The sequence below is a fragment of the Vulpes vulpes genome, chromosome 5, assembly GCF_048418805.1.
Source record: "Vulpes vulpes isolate BD-2025 chromosome 5, VulVul3, whole genome shotgun sequence".
NCBI classification, from domain to species: Eukaryota; Metazoa; Chordata; class Mammalia; order Carnivora; family Canidae; genus Vulpes; species Vulpes vulpes.
In genome coordinates, this window is record NC_132784.1 from 94,301,286 (window position 1) to 94,323,600 (window position 22,315).

Here is a 22,315-nt window from a genome sequence, read left to right on the forward strand (position 1 = left end):
TTTTAGAATCCTATCATCAGGAATAAACATATATCATTTTATATATTTAGATAATCCTTCTCTACCCCAAGAAAGATTTTGAACATATAGAGAACATACATTAGAGATATTAACTGATTCTAACGGATATAATTACACATTTTTTGCTGTTATGTGTTGAGAAAGCAGGCTTCAGAGAAATCAAGTGGATTAATTGAGAGACCTGGGTTTCATTTATGATACTGGAAATACAACCAATTGCTTTAGCTGGTTCTCATTCTCTTTGTAAACCAACAGAGCTGAACAAGAAGAGCCATTTCTAGTCCTATTAGTTTGACCAGAGAAAGGAATAGGTGTCTTAGAACATTTGTAAACTCATAAGGTGTCTGCTTGGGGCCTTCTGACTTTCATTTTGTTGCCACTGTGCCCTGCATCTTGCTCATCCTCTTTCTGCTTAAGACAGTCAGACCTCAGGGCTCATGACATTTCCTACTAAACTCTCTCCTTCCTCCTATTGTGTCTTTTACGACTTGCTGTTTAGTTTAACTTCTACTAAAATACCCAGGTACTATTCAATTAAACTCTGCTTTTAGCTATTAACAAAACATACTTGGGTGTTTTTTTTTTTTTTTACTTGGGTGTTTATAGCAGCATTATCTACAATAGCCAAATTATGGAAACAGCCCAAGGGTCCATTAACTGAGGGATGGAAAAAGAAGAGGTAGGGTGTGCACGTATGCACACACACACACACACACACACTAGAATATTACTCACCCATAAAAAGGAAATCTTACCATTTGCAATGATGTAGATGGAACCAGAGAGTATTATGCTAAGCAAAATAAGTCAGAGGAAGACAAATACCATATGATTTCACTGATATGGGGAATTTAAGAAACAAAATAAATAAGCAAAGGGGAAAAAAAAAGAGATGTAAAGAGAGGCAAACCAAGAAACAGACTCTTAACTATAGAGAACAAACTGATGGTTACCAGAGGGGAGTTGGTGTGGGGATGGGTGAAATAGGTGATGGGGAATAATGAGTACACTTGTGATGAGCACCAGGTTTTTTTTTTTTTTTTTAGGGGATGGGGGGAGGGGAGGAAAGGAAGGAGGGGGAGGGGGGAAGGGGGGAGGGTAAGGGTGGAGGGGGTCCAGCATGGGGGGGGTCCGGGGTCCAGCCGGGGGGGGGGGGGCGAGCACCAGTTGTTTATGGAAGTGTTGAGTTACTATATTGTACACCTGAAACAAATATTACACAGTATGTTAACTGGAATTTAAATAGAATAAAAAATTAAAAAAACCCTAAATACTAATGTATCTAAATAACAGAATTAAATGGCTTTCAAATTTTAGTATGCATTACTTGATGAAAATCTAGATTTGGAGCCTGACCTCCAGAGCCCTTTAATGCACATTTTAAACAAACTCCCCAACAGATACTGATACTAGTTGAGAAACACCACTGTAAGATTTTTGTGTATTTACCAGTGACTTAGATTTAGTTCAAATTATAAGTGACCAGAGATGGAATATTTGGGGTTTGTGATTTGATGCTTCAAATCGCATAATAGAATTGTACATAATTTTTATAGGTCTTACTCCTTAAATTGTTCTCACTCTTTAGTGTGGGGGCTTATTACGTGCAAAATAATTGTTTTTTCTCCTATGAAATTTCCCATATAGTAGTTTGCTTTGCCATACTTAGAGTTCATTTGTAAAAAAATGGAATCACAATAGACAAAAATGGAAGAAAATGAGCTTCCAAAATTTCATTGAATAACAAAATACATAAATTTTGCTTTATCAAAACATAAAATCTAAAGGAATGTTTCAAAAACTGTAGAAACAGATCTTACCTAGATGACTCAGTATAGAAACGGAAGGCAAAGTATATGCCTTAACTATTCTTTTTATTACTATTATTTTCTCTAATTTTCCTCATATTCTCATTTTCATGGCTTATAAATGTTCTGCTTATGTTTTTACTTGACAGAGAGAGACAGAGACAGAGACAGAGAGACAGAGAGAATGAGCACAAGGCAGGCAGAGGGAGAAGCAGACTCCCTGCAGTGTGGGGCTCCATCCCAAGACCCTGGGATCATGACCTGAGCCAAAGGTAGATACTTAACCTACTGAGCCACCCAGGTGCCCAGTGTTCTGCTTTTTTAATGAGCAACCCTGTGAAATTCCTTAAAAGCAATTACTCAATGTGTGGCCCTGGGGACTTATTAGAAATGTGGACTCTGGACCGACTCCAGACCTACACCAGACCTACTGAAGTAGAACCTGCATTTTATAAAATTCCTAGCTGATTTGTCTTTATTTTAGAATTTGAGAAGCACCACCTTTAAATGCTTTTGTCTGTGTTCTACCACACTGGAGTTTACTTCTAATCTATTACTTTACAAAATGATGATTTTTTTTAATAGCAGTGTTTGAAAGATAGCTTTATTGTTTTTGTACAAATTATACATGCCCATTTAAAATACCAAAATAATACTGAGAAATACACATAAGCAGACTCACTCAACCACTCAGAAATTACATTATTAAAAAAAGTAACATTATTAATGTATGATAATTTCAGACATCTTTATACAGATACAAAGGTAGCTATAGATGGGAAGATGGATGGACAGATGGATGGATGGGGAAAGGATGAGACACAATTTTACTAAAATGAAATCATGCTATATTTAAAACATTTAAAAATGAAAATTGTTAAATTGATTTTTCTGAATTCAGAATTGATTAAAAACAAAGGAATTTAAATGAAAGGTATTGCTGAACTTGAAGCAATTTTTTTATAGGAGGAGATATTAGATTTTAAGAGTCTTATAAAATGTTATGATGTCATGGTATGGATGTGTTTCAAGTGTAGACATCTGTTATCTGTCAAATGAAGGATGGGGAAGTAAGTAAATATCATTGCACTGCTTCATGCTTCGCCTCTCATTTTTGTTTCTTCAAAAACATTTTCTTTAATGAGAGCAAGTTTTCTAATATTCACATTCCATTCTACGATGAAAATTTCAATAGTTGTTTGAGCTTATTTCTTTATTTAGGGTTATACTTATCAGTCGTACTTAACATAGCATCTCCCATCCTGAGTTTTTATTGTGATTCATCTCTCTCTCTCTTTTTTGAAAGATTCATTTATTTATTTGAGAGAGAGACAGAGAGTGGGGGAGTGTCAGGAGGGGCAGAGGGAGAGAGAATCTTAGACTCCATGCTGAATGTGGAGCCCTACGTGAGGCTTGATCTCATGCCCATGAGATCACAATGTGAGCGAAGCCAGGTACACCACCCAGGCGCTCCTATTTTGCTTCATCTCTTTAATACAAAGATTACATTAAATATTTTTAGCCTGTCCCCAGGAAAGTCTAGAGTATTTGATTTCTTTAACTTGTTGCATGCTTGAGGGGATATGTTTTATTTTATTTTACTTTATTTTATTTACTTTTTATTGAAAGGCCAAATTGCACGGATATGTAATTCTTCTGTTGTTTAATACTGTAGATATCATTGTTTTCAGATATTATTTACTTTAAGAAATACCAGATTACTCTAATTCACGTATCCCCCTTGTAATTTACTGAATGTATGTAAAACTATTCTATCAAGTTTAATAACTTTACTAGAATGTATCTTATTTGCTATCAATTTTTTAACATCCACAGTGTGCCATAAGTTGCTGCAGATTTGAGTTTTATTTCAGTTTTCTTCAATAATTAAAAAAATATTTTTTGCTTTCTCATTTTGTTCTTTTTTCAAGGAAGTCTCTGTGTGCTTAGAGTTCTTTGTTTTTCTTCTGTTTCAACCCGGTAGTGACAGTAACACAGATTTTGTAACAAGTAAGTTAATCACTCACTAGACTTGGATGCAGAGATTTTGTCTTCTATACTCTCACTACCCTTTGGTAATTAAAAACCAACATTCTTTTCCAGAAACTAATGAGTATTCTGAACTGTGGCCACAGGGCAAAGGTGACTTGGAAAACACACGGAATTACGGGAAGGTGTCCATCTGTTTATAATATAAATATCAAATTGTTGGCTGCTATCCCTAGAAAGTCCATATGCCCTAAAGCCAACACGTAGCTTATAAGATTCTTCTCTCAGAAGATACATAGGTTCTTCTCTAATAAAAGCAAATGGTATGATACCAAGAATATAAGTGGCAAGGAAAAATAGATACATTTACTTGATCAAAATTAAAAATCTTTGTGCGTCAAAGGACATCATCAATAAAGTGAAAAGATAACTCACAGAATGGAAGAAAACATTTGAAATCATATATCAGATAATGTATATATTTGTATCTAAAAATATACATATAACTTTTACAACTCAATAATCAAAAGACAACCCAGTTAAAAAGTGTACAAAGAATCTGAATAGATATTTCTCTACAGGAGATATACAAATGGCCAGTAAGCCCAAGAAAAGATGCTCAGCATTATTAGCCATCAGGGAAATGTAAATCAAAATAACATTGAGAACTTACTTTATACCTACTAAGGTGGTTATGTTGAAAAAGGCAGTAACAAGTGTTGGTGAGCATGTGGAGCAGTTAGAATTCTTGTATATTTCCCTTGGGCCTGTAAAATGGTTTACCCACTCTGGAAAACAGTCTGGAAATTTCATTTCTCAAAAGGTTAAATATAGATTTACCATATGATCCAGCAGTTCCCCTACCTCGGTATATAGAGAAATGGGAACCCATATGTTCATGTAAATACTTGTACATGAGTGTTTATGGTAGCTTTATTCATTATAGCTCCCAAAGAGAAACAAATCATATACCCATCAATAGATGAGGGATAAATGCAATGTGATACCTTCATACAAAGGAATATAATTCAAAAATAAAAAGGTATTGAGTACTGATACAAGCTATAGCATGGAAGAACCTTGAAAACATTATGCTAAGTGAAAGGAACTGGTCACAAAAGATCTCATGTAATATGATTGCATTCATATGAAATATACAGAATAGGTAAATCTATAAAAACAAAGCAGTTTGGTGGTTGCCAAGCACTGGGGAGTGAATGGGATGGAGAGCCACTGCTAATGGGTGAATGCATAAAGGCTATATTGGGGAGGTTGAAAATGTTCTAAAAATAGGTTTGGTTATGGTTGTACAGCTATGTTAATATACTAAAAAACATTGAATTGTATACCTTAAGTATATCCATTTTATACTCTGAATTATATGACAATAAAGTCATAAAAAAAGCCAAATGTAGTGCAGTCTTACTTCCAGATTTCTCTGGTCACTCATCATGCTTTCTTATTGTAGACACCTAGCCATCTCCCTAGCCTGACCTTGCTTCCCCAAGGTCACAACCTCTGCTCACTCTCCCTTTACCATTTCTGTATCTTTGCTGATACTGTTCCCTGTTCTCCACCTAGGTGGTTCATTTCATGGTAGTAGGGAAGATGGAGCTAAGTGGATAGAAGTGGTTTTATTCTTTCCTTGTTTTCTTTTTAGTTTTGTAGTCACTGTATAATTATATCCTGCTTACCTTCCAAGGCCTTCTCTTAATTTCCAAAAACCTCATGTGAAAGTAAAAGTCTAAACTTGGACAATTTTTTAATAGCTGTTTTTTGAAATCAGGGCTGTGGGAAATATTTCATAATTCAAGGGAGTTGTAACTTCTGTGAGTATCTTTACATGCATGGATAAAATATAAACACATTTGAACCAAATTAGGCTTTCCAAGCCTGATGATTTTTGAGAAGTCCATTGATCTATTTTTTTTTTATAAATCTTTTGCTAAGAATGAGGATTATTTTTTTCTTTTCTTGTCCAGAAAAACATTTCATAAAGTAGTTTTAAGCCCAATATTCTTATTTTTGTGAAGTCAGTTATTATTCCAAAGTTTTTTCTCAACTGCTCACATCCTGAGAAAAATCACACTGCTTAGTCTCACAGGAGACATTATTTGTATTACAAAACAAATTTGATCATGTATAATGAGACAGGAAAGTGCCAAGCCTGCCAATGTGCCTTAATGCTGCTCCGGGCTTTCTTTTTCCAGTGAACTCTGTCTGAAAACAAATTAGAATGAAAAGCCTGCTCAGTGAGAATATGGAATCATATCAAAGAAACTGTCTGAGCCATTGGAGTAATTCTGACACCCAGCAATTCTCTTCCAGACCAGACACATATTAAGTAAATTTATTTCCAACTTCTAAACCTAAAATTTCCCACATTGCCCTTTTCACCTTACTAATTGCAAGCACATTTACATTAAAACACTTCTGTTACTTGGAAGAGAGTTATTAGATGCTAAATCTATAAAATTTTTAAAAAGTTTTTTAAAAATAGATAATACATTTACATGGTTTCAAATTTTAAGACTTATGTAAACAGGAATAAAAGGAATTGGGTGGAAATTCTCTTCTATCTTTGCTTCTACCCTGTTTGCACTTCCAAAGGCAATCAGTTTAGCTGCTCTTTTGTTTCTTGTATATGCTTCAAGAAACATTCTACAAATTTTGAAGCAAAATATATGGAGGTGTGTATATTTCTTCTTTTTTATACAAATGATAGTGACTATATAGTCTGTATTGTACATTTCTTTTTTCACTTTATAAGAAGTCTTAGAGATCCTCAACTGAGCATGAGGTTCTCCTATTTTTAAAATTTGCAATGTGATCTCTTATATGGTGATACTGTAGGTTTTTCATTACAGTGACCTTTCTTGGAGATTTAGGTTGCTTGAGAGATTCGTCTGAGTTGTTCCATGTGTGAATAGTTCTTTTTATTACTGAGTAGTATTCCAAGGTATAGATGTATCATAGTGTATTTAACCATTCACCCACTGAAGGACATCTGGTTCTTTCCAGCTTTGAGCTGTTACAGATTAGCTGCTTTGAACATTTGTGTGCAGGTTCATGTATGAAGTTTTAATTTTTCTGACATTAATGTGTAAGAGTGCAATTGCTGGGTTAGGTAGTAGTTGCATGCTTAGGTTTCTAAGAAATAGTTAAACTTTCCGTAAGTGGCTGTACCACTTACATTCCTATCAGCAATGTATGAGGGATTGAGTTTTCCCCACCATCCTAGCTTTGGTGTTGAAATCTTATTACTTTGGCCATTCTGTTAGATATATAAGGGGTCTAATTCTTAAATTATGAAATGATACAAACTTCATTCAGTAAAAACCATCCAGATAGTTATAGAAAATTATAGTGGGCATCCATTTTTCCAACATGGGATGATTCTTCAAAGATAAATCACACATTAAAGATTATATATAATTTTTTAAATTAAGTTTGATATTTTTTGGACTCCTATGTCTCCCCATATTTTCTTTTCCATTATTTTTTTTTACCTTCACAGATTTTTCTTTGAGAATATTAAGATGGTGGCAAATGGGATTTTTAATTTTTGCTATTGAATCTGACAGAATTTATAGTTCTGTGGTTCTACTGGAAGAGACTTCTGATTGATAATATCTCATGAGAGGTGCACAAGGCATTTTACTGAAATTAAACTTTAGTCTTCTGATTTTAGAATCCTCACAATTGCAGTATGTTAAAATGTTAATTCTCTAAGATATTGCCAAGAGACAGATGGTATTATTATCTACATATCAAATATAATTGTTTGGAAGCTACAGATTAAATCATGAGCTAAATTTCTTATGCATGTAGCTTAAGTCTAGTGAATTTCCTTGAAGAATTGTAAATCAGCAGCTTTCAAGACCACCACAACTATATTTAAAATTAGTGTTTTGCCTATATATTTGCTAAATATTTATATTATCTATTTATAACTTCATGTAAAATATCTCACAGTGTTTTTGCTTTTCACTTTGTCTTGAGCATTTTCTGCTTTTGATGTTGTAACTTTTTCTCTATATGACTCTTACCCTCTGATCTCTCTTCCTTCATTATTCCTTCATTATTTTTCTCAGTGAAGTCTTTTCTGACCTCTGTCATTCCTCCACAGGGATGATGCAAATCTTCTCTGTATTGTCCCAGGTTTAGTGTACGTGCTGCCAAAGTGAGCACTGCTGGACTCTGGGCCAGGTTATATCCTCCTTCCATATGCTTCCTTCACTTTTGTTTCAGAAACATGTACTGGCAGTTCCTCAGTTCTCGTCATCCATTAAGAGGACCTTTTGTGGGATGCCTGGGTGGCTCAGTGGTTGAGTGTCTGTGTTTGGCTCAGGGTCTGGAATCGAGTCCTACATGGGGCTCTCCGCAGGGAGCCTGCTTCTCCCTCTGCCTATATGTCTGCTTCTCTCTCTCTCTCTGTGTCTCTTGTGAATAAATAAATAAAATCTTAAAAAAAAAGAGGACCTTTTGTTTATTATCCTCATGAGGAGGACCATATCTTTTCTCTTCATTGCTACTTCTTTAGTGCCAGCCTTGGCACTGTACCCATAGTAGGCCCTCAATATATCTATATATTTTTGTTGAATGGTTGAAGAAATGAAACGGTGGACTTAAAAATACCTCCCACCCTCTAAGTTCCATGGAAACGTTCAATATTCCTTCTCCAGTGATTTGTTCTAACTCTTGTTTCTTTGAACAGGTTGATAGACTCAGAAGGGAAATTATGTTAAGAAGGGAGTATTGTAGAGATTGTCCTGGGTTTGGTTTCCTCCAACAGCCTTCAGATATCTTAGATTGATATTATAGCTCCATCTTCTTCCTCTGGTATCTTATCGTTTGGCAAATCAGAGTTCTATAAAAATGGCTATGTGTTTACTTCAAATCCGTGATTTCTCAAGTTTTGTATTCATAAATGTTATCAGGTTTCTCCATTTTCTTGTCTGGAAACTACTTGATGTCATTTCGTGGCTTTGTGGGAGAGTAATGCATATTTGGGTTGATTTATAGAAAGTAATTAAGAAATTCTAACTAAACAGGAAGTACGCTTTAGAGACTATATTCTCTTAATAGATAAATTAGGCAGATTATTGCATCATGTAAATGACTTAAACCATTTAAATCATGGTTTTAAAATTATGAATGCTTTTTTATATTTCTTCCTTTTGTAAATTAAACTATACACATTTTTTTAGATAGAGGAAATAATTTGCTTAAAGTGTTTGATCACCTCATCTTTAAAAAAATAAACATATTTCTTGGGATCCCTGGGTGGCGCAGCAGTTTGGCGCCTGCCTTTGGTCCAGGGTGCGATCCTGGAGACCCGGGATCGAATCCCACGTCGGGCTTCCGGTGCATGGAGCCTGCTTCTCCCTCTGCCTGTGTCTCTGCCTCTCTTTCTCTCTTTCTGTGTGACTATCGTAGATAAATAAAAAATTAAAAAAATAAACATATTTCTTTAATATTTGAATAAGTAATATTTACATATATTAATAATTCATAACTATGCAAGAATATAGTAAAGATTGTTTCTCCCATCTTGTCCTTAACCCAGTTTCATCTATACCCCCAATCAGTAAGCATTATTCTTAGTTTCATAACATCATCTCATCTCATAGGAAATGGATTGTTTAAAAATGTAGAGTGTATTATCAGATAATTAAAATAAATCCTCTGTAACCAAAAAGTGAGTTTTTTAAAATTAGTGCTGCACCAGATAGCAATTATTTTAAGCCCGGGAGGCCATGAAGTCTCTTCTACAACTATTCAACTCTGCTGTTATAATTTAAAAGCATCCATAGGCAATATGTAGATGGATGAGCACGTGTGAGCACAAATAAAACTTTATGGACATTGAGATTTGTTTTTTTATAACATTTTCACATGCTATGAAATATTCTTCTTTGAGTTTGTTTCCAGCCATTTAAAAATATAAAATTGATCTTAGTTCACATTTATAAAATAACAAGCAGTGGGCAGGATTTGGCTCCTCAGCTATTTGCTGACTCCTGATATGGATCAAGATAATGTTGTTGGGCTCTAACACAATTTATTTAATTTTTAATTTTTTTCTTATATATATTTAAAATGCTGTTATTAAATATATTAATTTCTTTGCCTTATATGTCCAATTCAATATATTAGGGAAGAACATGTAATAATTGTTGCATGATGGTTAAGTGCTAGACACTTTTTGTACATTATCTCCATTAGCCCAGTCACCAATTCTGTGAAGTAGATATTATTTCTATTTTATAGCTAAGTAATGAGGAAAAAGGGGATGAGTAACATTCCCAAAGTTATATACTTGCTAAGAGGTGGACTGTACTATTTGACAGAGGTTTATTGGACTCCATGTTTATAGACTTGAATAACTGTTTTTCAACTACATGAATAAGCTGCTTCCACTTAGAGTTCTATGCTCGTGTTTAGGTGTTTCTAGGTTTGTTGTTTTTTATTTGTTGGTTGATATTCAATGCTGTTATTTTCTCAAAGAATATTGAATTTATATTTATTTTCATTATCTAATTTTCACCTGAGTAATTTTACTTTATTTATTTACTTTATTTATTATTTATTTACTTTATTTATTACTTTAAGGAAGCTTAAAAGCTTCCTTTTAAGGGGAACTGGATTGGAAAATTGGCAAATGGAGTTTGAAATATAGAGTAGTTTTTTTTCAAGCATGGTCCCTGTCTTGCAGTTATGTATGTATAATTAAATTTTTAATTCTGCAATTTTAGTCCATTTCCTCTTGAATCCTCAGATGCTCAGAACATTTGATGACAACTAATATTGGGAGATTGTTTTTCACAATGATTAGAACAAGAATAAAGTGCTTTTATATGGGGATTATAAAATATGTTAAAGTACATAGTCTTTTTCTGTACTTAAAAACAATTAAGAGTGATCTTTTATTTAACAACAATATTGAATTATAGTCACAATGTTGATAGTAAAATTTGCTACCCTTCAAAAGCGAATCCTACAGAGAAAACACATTTTAATTTACCTTTAAATTTATACATACCTTTGTTGGGTAGATACTGATTTATTTTATGGAGATTATTTCGAAGTATGTAAGGATTTTTTAAAGTATTTGAACAGAATTTTTAAAGAAAAGAAAAATTAAATAGCATGCCATTGTAACTAATGCGGCTTATTTAGAGAAGGTTAAATTTGAAATTTGTATTTAAAATTTTCACTAATAGCTGGAAATATGTTAATTAATTGGATGGTAGGGACCTTCTACTGTCATAAGCTATACCATAAAATATTTTCTTTTCAGCTCTGGGGAATACACATTTTGGAAGCCTTTTAGGGATTAGTGGGTTAATTGCGGGTCTACAAGAGCATTCTGTAATTAAATAATTAAATTATTGGTTCCAAATCATGGAGCTTTAGAGATTAGACTATTTCTTTAATTTTGATGATTGTTTAAAGGCTAATCATTAGAAGATTCACCGAATGACTTGTAGATGTCAGAGAAAATGATTTATTTTGTATCTGCCTCCAAAATTTAAAGCAGAAGCTAATATTGAGATCATGCCATGGCATTTTGTTTTATTGATAAGCATTGTAATCATTACTTAATAACTACCAAGATAAATTAGGGGAAAATGCCCCTAGAGTAGTTTACTTAAAATAGAAACTAAATACTGTGTGTGGTTAAATTGAAAACAGCTATCAAGAATGTGGACTAATGCTATCCTAAATTAGAGATATTAATATCATTAAAAACATTAGTGGGACTTAAATTTAAAAGATTTTATACACTGAAAAATATTAACATTTTGAGATTTATAGGCATAAGTCAGAGATCTTTAGTTAGAACATGATAAGCTTACCGAAAATATTAATATATAAGTGGTTACCCTTTATATACTTACATGCCATAATGATTTAAGAAAGCCCTATGATGTCACTGTATTCCCAGCAGCCCATGTAGTGCCCAGTACATATGAGGTACACAAATATTTATTGAATTAATGAATGGCACCTATCTTCTGTATACTTTGTTTCCTAAAGAAAAACACTATTTCTTATAACCTTATATCAATCCTCAGTAAAATAGTACTATTTCTTTTTATAGCCAAAGAAGCTGTGTTAGTTTATAATGGATATTTTATTAAAATATATTAGTTATTTTCAATTTTCATTTGTATTTATTTTTTATTTCTGTCTTCAGGAAGTTACTTAACAAAATTTTGCATGAAATTTATGAAATGCCCTTGCTTGCACGAAATATAGAAGTGTGTAACATAAAACACAAAATGAGGCTAAAGTCATTTTAAAAATTTTTAATTGAAATAGAGCTGATGTACATTATACTGTTTCAGTTGTACAACATAGTGATTCAACAATTATATAAATTATGATATGTTCACCACGATAAGTTTAGGTACCATCTGTCACCATACAAAGTTATTACAGTATTATTCACTGTATTTCCTATGTTTACTTTTCATCACTGTGACTTATTTTACAACTGGAGTTTATACCTCTTAATGGATAGAAGGGATTAAGAGGTACAAATCCATTTATTTATTTTTCATTCAAATAGAGTTAACATTTCATGGAAGTACATCATTTCTCAAGCTCTAATCCTCTTAATGCATTTTAAAGTTAAATTTCCAACTAGTTAGTACTAGGATAATAAGCAGAAGTCAGGAAAGTTTGAGGATAATCAGTATAGTCAAATGGCCCACTGAAAATTGGATCTTACAATTAGGTGAAGTCTAATTTTAATACAGCTTCTTATTATGTACAGTTATTGATATTTCAGATTGCAATTCCCTGTGAACATAATTACCTATCACTCGCGTTATATATAACACCTTTGCTTAATCAGGTAGTGATTCCAACAGAATCCAGGTTATAAAAATAGATAAAGAAAGTGAACATGATTCAAAAACGATTTTTTGAGGGACTCTTTTTTTAATAGTCCCAATTGACCTAAATTGTATTACATCCTCTCAAATATTTGTTGAGTGACTTTCAATTGTCATTTTTAATTGGAATTATCATTAACTGATTTAGGCTTGTCTGGCTTTCCAATTTCTTGTGTATTACAGATACTACCTTTAAATAAGTATTGTTAGTATTCAGATATACTTTTACAAATAGATAACATTTAAAAGTTGAAATTTGAAATTTCAAATATAAAGCCAAATGAGGGGAGCCTGGGTGGCTCAGTTGGTTAAGCATCTGTCTTTGGTTCAGGTCATGATCTCAGGGTCCTGGGATGGAGCTCCGCATCAGGCTCCCTGCTTAGAGGAGAGTCTGCTTCTCTCTCTGCTCTTCTCCTGCTCATTCTCTCTCTCTCTCCCTCTCTCAAATTAATAAATAAAATCTAAAAAAAAATTGGGATGCGTGGGGTGGCTCAGTGGTTGAGTGTCTGCCTTTGGCTCAGGGTGTGATCCTGGAGTCCTGGAATTGAGTCCCGCATTGGGGACTTCTACATGGAGCCTGCTTCTCACTCTGCCTATGTCTCTGCCTCTCCCTGTGTCTCTCATGAATAAATAAATAAAATCTCTAAAAAATATTTAAAAAATTTAAGCCAATCTAAAGAAAATTGAAATAGTGTTTAGGGAACACATCATAGTGGCCTTACCTAGATGAGGCCCATGGTGCACTGTTTCTAACTCATCTTAAAATGCATCTGATTTTGTGAGGCATTCAGAACTGTGCAATTTCAAATCAACTGCTTCATGTTTAGCAGACAAAAGTATGGTTAAGATAGAAATCATAATGTTAGGGTAATGACTTTGTTCACATTAAAATCATATTCATGGAGAGGGAAATTATAATCAGAATTATACTTTGATAACATGGACTCAGAAACAGGGAAAAAGCAAGTGTGTGATTTGGAATAGTCTGTAGTATGTAGTCCATGTTGTAGCTAATCTCCAGTAGGAGAATTTTAAGAATTTTCCTCCATATTGAGAAGGTTGACAATTCATTTCTTCCATTGAGATGATTTGGCATAGCGAAATCAGTGAAATTGTGTCCGTTCTAAAAAGTAGTCTGCTTTTTCTTGCAGTGGACTTTAAGATCTATTTATTATACATTGATAAAAATGTATAAACTGTATTTTTGTGAATTTTGGGTTTGCTTTATCTCCAGGTTTTTACCTTTTAATCAAATACCTAGGAAATAGACACCATTTTTTTTCCTTAAGAAATTCTAAAGGCTAAGATGGAAGCTTTCTTTTAATATGTTTTTCCTACTTAATTTAGTTTTCAGCAGCTTTCTTAGTTTCCCCATTTCCTTCTTATTCTTCATCTGAGAATAATCTCAGGACATAGATGTTTCTGTATCAACTCAAATAATTAGTCTCCCAAGTCTAACAAATACATGTTAATAATAATTCTGTGGCTTGCACATATTTATTGCCTGGAGCAGGGTTTCAAAATGAGAAAGTTGAAAGTAATGTACCTAGCCAGTTGTGTACTTTGAATGCAGAGACAATTTCCCTGATAGTCTTGTAGGAAATCAGTTTACTCCATGGAACAATACCTTTATTTATACTTTTCTCTCAAAGTATGAATGTACTGAAAATGGTGATCTATCAAAGGCATTCAACATTTAAGTACACTCAGTTACTGTGGGAGGCAGTCTGTGCAAATTGTGGTTTTCTGAGATAGTGAATTACATATCTTTTATTTTAAGCTTTATTTATTTTAAAGAAAGAGACAGCATGCACGTGCAAGCTGGGGGGGCGGTGGGGCGGGCAGAGGGAAAGGGAACGAATCCTCAAGCAGACTCCCTAGTTGAGCACCGAGCCGGTCATGGAGCTCCATCCCTGGATCTTGAGATCCTGATCTGAGCTAAAATCAAGAGTCAATGCTTAACTGACTGAGCTGCCCAGGTGCCCTGTGTATTACTTATGTCATGTAAAAAAAAGTCTCTCCTTTTTTCCCCCATCCATCACAATTCCAAACTTTTGTCCGAGTTGAGAATACTGGACCTTAATGACAGATATCATGCATTATCTCAAATTGCAAATGAAAGCCAAGTTTCAATTAATAAAATTATTTTTGGGCTGCCTGACTGTAAGAAGATAAATCCCTTGGCCCAGGCAATATTGTACAAGTGGGGAGGCCTTTGCTGCCTCCCACCTACTCATTGTATCCACTCTTTGAGTGTCTTGACCCTTGTATTCATAGCACATATTCCACTTTGTAATTGAACATTTATTGCTGTTTCTTCATTTTTAAAATTTTTCTGACTGTAATATAAGCTTTGTGGGAATGGAGGCTATTTTTTCTTTTGTTCATTGCTTTATACATGATGCCAAGTACAAGAGAAGGGGTAAAAATTATTGAATGAATGAATAAATGCTTCATGTAACCAAGCTGATTCTTCTTTCCACATGAATAGATGTAAAGAAATGCTATATTTCTGACATGGGAGGAAACTATTCAAATCTCATTTTATAGGTTAGGAGATTAAGAATCCCTAAAGATGGAGGAAATTGAAAAGTTCTCAAATGCAGTTTGGTCCACAAGAGTGCTATCAATTAATGCTAGTACAGTTGGTTCTTATTTATACTTGCTTCTTTCTGGACCATCATATTTCCCTTTTTAAATGATTCTTATAGTTATGAGACATGAAGATATCTCTACAGGGAAATAAGGATCATGATCTCTTTTCTGTAATCGAGGAATAATTTTCTTTTTATACATAGAGTCCTGAGAAGGCCAAATTATTAAACATTGAAAGAGAGCTTCAACAACACTGCTAGTTTTTCTCATAATATTCTGTTAGCATCAGAAGGAAAACTGTGCTTTAGAAGATGTTAGCAGGTGTTTTTTTTTTCATTTTTTAAATTTTTTATTTTTTTGGTTAGCAGGTGTTAAGCAATACCCAAGTTGGATTGTGATATCTTTGATAATTCCCTTTGTCACTGACTTGACAATACACATTCTATTCATGATATCATTTGTATAATCCTTGGTTTGCCCAGAGAAAGAATGGAAATATAGTGTGACCTGGCAGAGGTCTCTGTGTATGTCAGTTACCTGAGAATTTCCTTTGCTTTTGAAATGCTACTTGAGAAGGGGTAAATTTTGAATGACCAAAATGCATTTGGGAGGAAACAGTGTTTTCTAGGACGAAATGGAGAAGTAAGCTGTCTGAGCCCCTTTGTTTCATTGCAATGCTTTCTAAGTCATACGATTTTAAGCCTTGGTTTATAAGAGCTCACAGTAACTTGGTTATTCATCAAAGCACATTAACGGAGTGGAAGATTATCCTGTAAACATCCCCTTAACATGTAAAAGTTCAGCTAGAGAGTGGAAGTAACTGACTTTGCCCCAGCTATAGGGAATCGTTAGATATGTGAAAAAGTATGTTTTTTGTTGATAAATTATTGGGGATTGCAATATAGTCACAATTTTTCTACTTTTTTCTTTTTATTTCATTTAATAAATATAATGCACATTGCATTCTCCTAGGTATGATGAAAATTCAGTGATGAAATAAGAAACATATGGTCTCAAGGATTATCTATGTCTTTTCTCTTGTTTATTTCAACAGTTTCCTTCTTTGCTTGTTAATAGGACTCATGTTCCAAGATTGAACTTGGAAATGTTAAAGAGTTTCAGGATGTTAAGTTTAAAAATGAACTTAGCTGTTGAATGGTTCTGTTGATGTTAGTCCTGGAAACTCAGATGATGTCCAAATACATTACATGGAAACTGTACGAAGCACCTACTTATCCCTGTTTTGTGCTTGGCTACTGATGGTGTTTATGATACTATTCAGAGTCAGAATGAGTTGTTCCTGGCAGCATGTACTGTTAGCCCAAACGCTGATGTTTTAAAAAGATGTTTTATGGACTGAAGTTTTAAATCAGAATATTATTTCTGTTGATCCTCATTTGCTATCACTGTGAAATAAATAAATGTGAGCATGTGATAGGACATCCCTTTCCTAAGAGGGCAAAAAGACTAATGAAGATGTGTTTACTACTACTATGTAGTGTTGAGCAAAGGAAGCTGAACCACGAATTTGAGTTTTTTTTTCTTATTTTTATCTTTCCAAGTTTTTATTTAAATTTCAGTTAGTTTAATATTATTTTCAGGTATAGAATTTAATGATTCACTTATATACAACACCCAGTGCTCCTCAGAACAAGTGCCCCCCTTCATACCCATCACTTATTTAACCTATTCCCCTGCCCACCTCCTTTCCAGTAATCCTCAGTTTATTCCCCATAGTTTAGACTTTCTTTCCTGGCTTGCCTGTCTTTCTTTTTTATTTCCCGCTGTTCATGTGTTTTCTTGAACTTCACAAATGCGTGAAATCATACGGTATTTGTATTTCTCTGACTGACCTATTTTGCTTAGCTATTTATTAATACTCTCTAGATCCATCACGTCCTTACAAATGGCAATATTTCATTCTTTTTTATGGCTAATATTCCAGTGTGTATGTGTATACATATGCCACATCTTCTTTATCACTTCATTAGTTGATGGACATTTGGGTCCCTTCCATACTTTGGCTGTTGTTGATAATGCTGCTATAAACATTGAATCACTATTTTTGTATCCTTTGGGCAAATATCTAGTAGTGCAATTCCTGGATTATAGGGTAGTTCCGTTTTAACCTTTTGAGGAACCTCCATAGTGTTTTTCAGACTGGCTGCACCAGTTTGCATTCCCACCAACACTGTAAGTGGATTCTCCTTTCTCTACATCCTCACCAACACTTGTTGTTTCCTGTGAATTTTAACCATTTTGACAGGTGTGAGGTGATATCTCATTGTAGGTTTGATTTATATTTCCCTGATATTGAGTGATGTTGGGCACCATTTCATGTGTCTGTTACCCATTTGAATGTCTTCCTTGAAAAAATGTCTATTCATGTCTTCTGCCCATTTTTAACTGGGTTACTTGTTTTTGGATGTTGAACTCGTTAAGTTCTTTATAGATTTTGGATACTAACCTTTTATCAGATATGTCATTTGCAGTTATCTTTTCCCGTTCTGTAGGTTGCCTTTTAGTTTTGTTGATTGTTTCCTTTATTATGCAGGAGCTTTTTATTTTGGTGAAGCCCCAATACTTTATTTTTGCTTTTGTTTCCTTTTCTCAGGAGACATATGTAATAAGAAGTAGCTATGGCCGATGTCAGAGAGGTTACTGCCTTTGTTCTTTTCTATGATTTTGATGGATTCCTGTCTCACACTTAGGTCTTTCCTCCATTTTGAATTTATTTTTGTTTTTGGTGTTGGAAAGTGGTCCAGCTTCATTTGTTTGCATGTTGATGTCCAGTTTTCCTAACACCATTTGTTAAAGAGGCTTTTTTCAATTGAATATTCTTTCCTGCTTTGTCAATGATTAGTTGACCATTTGCTTGTGGGTTCACTTCTGGGTTTTCTGTTATGTTCCATTTATCTATGTGCCTGTTTTTCTGCCAGTACTATACTGTCCTGATTAATATATAGCTTTGTAATATAACTTGAGGTATGGAATTGTGATGCCTCTAGCTTTACTTTTCTTTTTCAGTATTACTTTGGCCACTCAAGGTCTTTCGTGATTCCATACAAATTTTAGGATTTTTTGTTCTAGCTCTGAAAATTCCTGGTGGTATTTTGATAGGTATCACATTGAATGTGTAGGTTGTTTTGGGTAGTACAGATATTTTAATAATATTTGTTCTTCCAATCCATGAGCATGGAGTGTTTTTCTATTTCTTTGTGTCATCTTCAATTTCTTTCATCATCGTTTTCAGAGTACAGATCTTATACCTCTTTGGTTAGGTTTATTTCTAGATATCTTAGGATTTTTGGTGCAATTGTGAATGAGATTGATTCTTTGATTTCTCTTTCTACTGCTTCATTATTGATATATAGAAATGCAACACATTTCTGTACATTGGTTTTGTATCCTGCAACAAATTTGATTTTCTTGACAGCTCTGCATAATCAGAGGAAGAAAGTTAAGGCCAGATAAGCCTATCCAGGCACTCTCAGTGACTTATGGAACTTCCAAATATGCTTATGGAACTTCCAAATGTTGAGAAGTACTGCTTTAGCCTTCATTTTTTCCACTTTTACCAGCAGCCATTTTAGTCTAATTACATTAAATTGCCGTAATAAAGACATTTCTGATTACTTCATGGAGAGCGACTCTAGTATAGACCAGACCGATTAGCAATCCTGCTGCACTGGGCTCTTGAGCTATTTTTGTTATTTCAGTAAACTTTTCACAAGTCCACATTTCTCAGGGATAATGCAGTGAAGTTTACTAAAAAGTCTCTTTGCTTTGGGGTGAAATTTTATCACACTCGTGATAATAATGGTCATTGTAAGAAGACCAGGTAATTAAGTGTGTGAGAAAGAAAACATTAATTGAAAGCCTTCTCTGTGTCAGTTTCTATATTCTGTATTTCCCAGGCATTCTTTTTTTCCCCCCATGCATTCTTATTTCCTTCTCATTAATATTAGGAAGTTGGAATTGCCATCCCCATTTTTCTACCTAGAAGAAACTTCGAGTCTCAGTACAGTGAAATACCCTGGGGTGCCTTCAGAGTCCCACAGCCTGGCAGTCTTAGAGCTGGATTTAAATGCAAGTTATATGGCTGTGAAGTCTGTACATGTTCCTTAACATTATAATCTTCAGATGGTGATTTGTCCTTCTAGAAGTGTGCTTCGGAATTCTGCTCCGAGAGCTCTGAGGGTCCATTTTCCCTGATGAGGCTGGTAAAAAAGAATGGGCTCAGCTCAGCTGAGTTAAAAAAAAAATGCCTCCCAAGCTGTAAACATCAAAGCCTACAAATTGTATTTGAAGGAATGGAAGAAGCAACCCCCACAGACTCTTTAGAAGAATACAGTTATGAGGATATTAGACAATATGGATTTTGATATCCAGGTGGTGAAAAAGTCAAAAGCTTATGTTCCATAAAATCTTTATTTACAATAAATATTTGGCCTTTCAAAGTTCTTGTCTGAACTTCTCAAATAACCTGGGAAAGAGGCAAGAAGTTGAAGTCTAATTAGCTGAACTAATTAGTAGTTGTGGGTAGGACAAGTGTCTCTCACTTCTGACTTGGAGTATGATGTGATTTCTAGCATGATTTAATTTGAAATGACCTAAAGTCACCAGAGAGCAGCTATTTAGATCTTTCTAAATGACATTCAGAAAGTGATTTTGAAGGAATAAGCTTTTTAGGGAGTAAAATGTTGGTTAAACCTTGTGATAGTAATATTACTTGGTACAAATGGCATATCTTGTTAACATTGTATTTTTATTACATAAGTAATACATGATCATTATGGGAAAGTTAGAAAATACTGATTAACAATAACCACCAGAAACTTCAAAAAACGCTATAATTTCACCAGTGCCAATTATTTGATATGTAATACTTCAGATTTTTTCCCCCTATATTTAAATGTATGGGCTTTACCCAAACAGGGTCAAGCCACCATAGTATTTGCTAACCTGTTTTTGGTTTGTTTACTTTTTTGGTTTTGCACTTAATAGCATGAAACAAATAGCTTTCCATCATTTGTGATCACGTACTGTTCCATAGTATTGATGCATCAAAAAATATTTACCTGATTTTCTATTATTGGGCAATTACATTGCTTTGATTTTTCACAATCAGAACAAGATCATCATGAATAAGGCTACAAAAGTTGCTTATCATGAAAAGGCTACAAAAGAAGTTTATATACTGCTATATACCATTGTTACTATTACAAATTGCTAATATCTTCCTAACATTTTCTTTGCCCTTTATTTAGACTTACACATTTTATATATATCTATATTTTTTATTAGTTCATGTGTGTATTTTCTTTTTTGCTATGTTCTGCCATTCTTATTATGCCTCTGAGAAACTTCTCCACACTTACTATGTTCCTCGATATGTTAGCCATTTCATAGAGCATATGTTAAACAACAGTGTTCTCTTGGAATTTAAAATTTAGATTGTATACTTCTTCTTTATTGTAGAAAGCCCTTGCTGCTTGAATTATGATCAGTCCTATTTTTCTGAGTTGTAAGGCTTATGTGTTTGGTAGACAGGGTCTCAGTATCATGGACTTTCCTCAAAATTAACATCTGAATTTGTTCACTAGAGAAAAGGTTATGGGTTATATTTTCTGAAACAAGTGATGGATTCTATATTTTGAACACCAAACATCCAGAGACTAAATAAAGATAAATAAAAGATTTTTAGAAAGAAGCAGAGAGGAATATTGTAACAACTTATTTGCTATTAATGAATGCACAGTGCTCTGTAAAATAATCATGTTAACCAGTACACTGGTCTTCCTGCATCATCAACATTTCCTTAATAGTCTGTCAAGCAATGCTGAATCAAAGATAGCATTAAAGAAATTAGAATCAGCTGCTGGAGCTGAAATGTTTATATCCTATAAAATCCTTCCATGGTAATGGTAAAAACAAGACTCAGTTCCTATGATCATGCAATTGGATGAAAAGAGTTTGTGGCTGTAGACAAATTTATTTCTCTTGAACAAATACCTCAGCAGAAGATCATAATGTCTCCACAGCTAGTTCCTTGTGGGTCCACATTTGTGCCTTTTCCACGACTTCAGCCATCAATATCGGATTCAAGAAAAAGGTACTGGAGGGTAGGCTATAGTATCAGGGGGCTGAAATAATGAAAACAAAGTTTGAATGTGTTTGTTGACATAAAGCTATCATTATTTGCTCTTTACTTATTTATTCATCCAAAATAGAGTATTTTAATAATCCGTAGTTTCAATGAATTTATACTTCATCTTTCAAATATATTTACTGATCAGAGATAAACATTTTCAAAAATTCTCTTTTGCATTAGTAATATTGAATTCAGAATTTTTGAGATACTTTTGAACAATTGAATATATACCTTAGAATAACATGAGTATATATAATTGAGTATACTCCTTTTTAAAATAATTATCCAAATGCTCTAATTCAACATATATTTTTTTCTAACGTTATTACTTAAGTGGAAGGTATTTTGAATCTGTTACACCCAACATTTGTTCTTAAAAAAACCCCATTTAGTCACATTATTTAAAGTAGATGTTCAAGAGTAAGATATTTTTGATTAGCATAATTGTAAACATGAAAGGTATGGGGTAATCTAATGCACAATTATATCATACCTGATGTTTTCTGTTTTTGACTAACTACAATAGCTTTCTGTCAAAATGCCTACATCTACTCATGCTCTTTTTATCAGTACATTTAAGGCTGGGCTGCCAGCATTGCAGATGGGGTTGTTACAAATACATTGATGTCACCAGTCAAGGGAATAATTCTACCTAATGAGCAAGGGAAGTGCTAGCCAATTTTTATTATTGACAAGCAGTCATGAGCCAGCAAGAAGGAAACTCCCACTGAAGATAAATCTCTACTCCATTAATGATTATATTTTTTATGATCAACATTTAAAACTAAAATGCTTTTTCCTTAAATGGACTATGGTAAAGTAAGTTTTTGGGTAATAACCCA

The 22,315-nt window shown here is 33.8% G+C and overlaps 1 protein-coding gene and 1 non-coding gene across 18 annotated transcripts in view; one reads left to right on the top strand and one right to left on the bottom strand.

Annotated features, from left to right (window-relative positions):
- Positions 1–22,315, top strand: part of KCNT2 (potassium sodium-activated channel subfamily T member 2) — a 374,048-nt gene that overhangs the window by 56,798 nt on the left and 294,935 nt on the right. The gene's annotated exons all lie outside the window — the stretch shown is intronic.
- On the bottom strand, positions 7,902–8,009 carry LOC112914624 (U6 spliceosomal RNA). The gene has a single exon (XR_003233898.1). It is a non-coding gene; the product is annotated as a U6 spliceosomal RNA (small nuclear RNA).